Genomic DNA, 4,098 nt, shown 5'->3' with positions numbered 1-4,098 from the left:
GCACTTAATTTATAAATATCCTTTTGTTTTGTAGTTGATTAAACACTGTAAGCATAAGAAGCTGAGACCTAGCTGTATGTCAATATGTATTTAAGAAACACAATGATCAAGGAGGAGCCAAGATGGTGGAACAGCATGGAAGCTTTTCTGTGTGTCTCATGTCCATGAAATACAAGCAGATCAACACTGAACCATCCTGCACACCTAGAAAACTGATTTGAGGATTAACACAACAATCTGCACAACCTGAACCACAGAACTCAGCAAGTACACGGCATGGAGAGGTTAACTGGGGGAAAGAGAAGCCACGGAGGGCAGGGAGCTGTTTTTGTGTGCAGAGAGAGGATGGAGATCGGGGTGGGGGGGGGGGGAGAATACGGGAAAAGCACACCTCCCAAAAGCAGCTGGAGAGAAAATGGAAAGTGGAAACGGCAGCAGGGACTGAACTAAAAAGGGAGAAGGGAGAAAGGAGAAAGGAGAGGGTTTAAATTCCATTAACACTCTATAAACAGGGGGAGCGCAGAGTCTGAAACTATGCAGCTCGATACCTGGCAGTGCTCTGGCAGGAAGGGTGAATCCCCAGGAGCAGAGTGAAGTCTGTGGTCTTCGGGCCACATAGAGAGAGGCAGTCCCCCTGCTGGGAGGACATCTGGTAGAGGCTGTGTGGTCCTCCAACAGGCAAAGGCCCCAGTGGACCTGGGAGAACAACCACATTCGCTAGTGCTGGAACAAGATCTCTGGGAGTAAAGCCTGGTGCCAGATGTGTGTTGTGACTTACCATAACCCCTGAAACACTGTTGCTACATGATCGTGTGAACTTTTTCTGGGGCGGGCTGGCGCCCAGCCATAGTCTCTGGGCATCGGCCACAGCACAGTCCCATGAATGTTCCTGGGTGCAGCCGGCTCCAGCAATTGCTTAGTGAGACCCTCCCCCAGAAGGTCTGAGCAGGTCAAAGCCACAGTCCCTCAGAAGTAAGGGGTTGGGAACAAAAGCCGCATCTAAAATAAAACTCAGGAAGAAGGTTCTGCCTGGGGCTTCGTCATGGACAGTGTAAAAGTGGGGAGAGGATGGAGGCTGAAGACAAAGGACAGGTACACAATTGCTGATCAGGGAGAACAGAATTCCGATACTAGACGCTGGGTAGCTGGGTGATGCCATTTTCACCACTCCCGCACATGTACATACACACCTATGAGTGCCCCGACAATCCACCCCAGTAAGCTAAGCAGCACCATCTAGTGGAGAACGGAGCTGTTACACTAAGCCCCGCCCAACTGAGCCAACCTCACTCTTCAGGAACACAAATCTCTCCGCCTGCTTAGTTTATGGACTATAAAGCGCTTCATAGCTTGACTTCTAGGGGAAAACAAAGTAATGTGAATCGTATTTCAGTCTGTTTGCTGGCCCATCTATTCCATTTTCCTTTTTTTCCTCTCCCTCATTTTTGTTTCTTTTATTTTTCTTAAATACAGAAAGAGAAAAAAATTTTTATTTTCAATTTTTATTAAAAACATTTTTTAAATTGTTTTTTTCGACCATATTTCATACTTCTGTGTAAATTTTTTCAAATTCTATTTTACTTCCATCATTTCATTTTATTTTATTTCAGTGTATTCATTTTTTCAAATTTTCAAATGATTTCCTTTTTTTTCTTTCCCCTTTTTTCTCGAATCTGTCAAGCCCCTTTCAACACCCAGACCAAAACACACCTAGGATCTAGCATCATTTATTTGATTTGTGTGTGTGTGTGTTGTTTTTAATTTTCTTAATTTTTTTATTTTAATTTTTTTATTTTAATTTTTGTAATTTTAACTTTTTTTACTTCATTAATTCCTTTTCTCCCTTCAAAATGATGAAATGAAGGAATTCACCCCAAAGGAAAGAGCAGGAAGAAATGACAGCCAGGGGCCTAACCAACACAGATACAAGCAAGATGTCTGAACCAGAATTTAGAATCACAATAATAAGAATACTAGCTGGAATCAAAAAAAGATTAGAATCCCTTTCTGCAGAGATAAAAGAAATAAAAGCTAGTCGGGATGACATAAAAAATGCTATAACTGAGCTGCAATCTCGAATGGATGTCATGGCAGCAAGTATGGATGAGGCAGAGCAGAGAATCAACAATATAGAGGACAAACTTATGGAGAAAAATGAAGCAGAAAAAAAAAAGAGGGAAACTAAGGCAAAAGAGCATGATTTAAGAATTAGAGAAATCAGTTCTAGTATTTGTGTTATTAGAGTCCCAGAGAGAAGAGATAGTGTGCTGCTAAACATTTTTTTAACAAATGATGGCTGAAAACTTCCAAAATCTGGAAAAAGAAATCAACTTACAAATTCAAGAAGATCAACAAACCCCAAACACAATAAACCCAAAGAAACTCATGCCCAAACACATTGTAATCAATTTGGTGAAAACTAAATACCAAATAAAAGTCTTGAAAGCAACCAGAGAAAAACAACACATTATCAATAGGAGAACAAGAATTCCAATGACTGTGAATTTGTCGTAAGAAACCATGGAGACCAGGAAGAGAGTCACACCTTTCTTAAAGTTGCTGAGACGGGGCGCCTGGGTGGCGCAGTCGGTTAAGCGTCCGACTTCAGCCAGGTCACGATCTCGCGGTCCGTGAGTTCGAGCCCCGCGTCAGGCTCTGGGCTGATGGCTCGGAGCCTGGAGCCTGTTTCCGATTCTGTGTCTCCCTCTCTCTCTGCCCCTCCCCCGTTCATGCTCTGTCTCTCTCTGTCCCAAAAATAAATAAAAAACGTTGAAAAAAAAAATTAAAGTTGCTGAGAGTGAAGAACTACCACCTAGGAGTCTATACTTATCAAAAATACCCTCCAGAAATTAAGGTGAAATGAAGACCTTGTCAGATGAAGGAAAACTAAGAGAATCTATTGCCAGCCAGTCTCCTCTAGTAGAATTGCTAAAGGAAGTTCTTCAGGCAACAGGGAAATAATACCAGAAGAAAATGTGGAACATCAGAATGACAGAAGAGCACCAGAAAGGATAAGTGTCTAGTTAAGCATGATAAACTACTCTTCATCTCTTAAATTCATTAAAATATGTTTGATAATCCAAACTAGAATTATAATATCATCTGGTGGACCTTTCAATGTACACAGATGTACTATGTAAGACAACCATACCATAAAATAGAGAGAAGAGAGGGTCTGACAATTGCTAAGATTTTTACATTCTACCTAAAATGGTAAAATATTGTCTTTAAGTAGTTTGTGAAAAGTTAAGATGTATATTGTAATCCCTAGAGTAGCCACTGAAAAAATGTACAGAGACATAAGCAAAAAATAAATTAATTAAAATGGAATACTAAAAACTGTTTAGGGGCTCCTGGGTAGCTCAGTCAGTTAAGTTGTCTGACTTCAGCTCATGTCATGATCTCACAGCTCATGGGTTCAAGCCCTGCATTGGGCTGTCTGCTGACAGCTTGGAGCCTGGAACCTGCTTCGGATTCTGTGTCTCCCTCTCTCTCTGCCTCTCTCCCACTCACCCTCTGTCTCTCTGTCAAAAATAAATAAACATTAAAATTTTTAAAATAAAAACAATTAAAAAGTTAAAACTGTTTAAATAGTCTAAATAAAGTCAAGAAAGGGGGGATTCAAGGAACAAAAAAAGAGGGTACAATCATAAAATAAATAATAAAATGGTCGACCTAGGTCAAAACTTATCAATAACTGCATTAAATGAAAGTGATCTAAACATATAAATTAAGACAGATGTTGTCAGAATAGATATTTTAAAACCCATGACCTAACTATATGCTGTCTATAAGAAACTCACTTCACAAATAATGATAAAGCCAGGTTAAAAAGTAAAAATAAGGGAAAAGGTATACTGTGCAAACACCACACAAAAGACAGTCAGCAGGGCAATATTAATATCAGCCAAAAAAAAAAAAAAATAAGAAGAAGAAATGAGAAAATTACCAGGGGTCAATTCACCAAGAAGAAATAGCAATCCTAAGTTTATATCTAACAACAGAGATCAAAACACAGGAAGCAAAAATTGAAAAGAACTGAAAGGAGAAGTAGGCAAATATATAATTATAGCTAGAGACTTGAATGCCCTTAATGAT

This window comes from Panthera tigris, chromosome B3, assembly GCF_018350195.1.
Source record: "Panthera tigris isolate Pti1 chromosome B3, P.tigris_Pti1_mat1.1, whole genome shotgun sequence".
NCBI classification, from domain to species: domain Eukaryota; kingdom Metazoa; phylum Chordata; class Mammalia; order Carnivora; family Felidae; genus Panthera; species Panthera tigris.
This window is presented reverse-complemented; position numbering follows the sequence as displayed.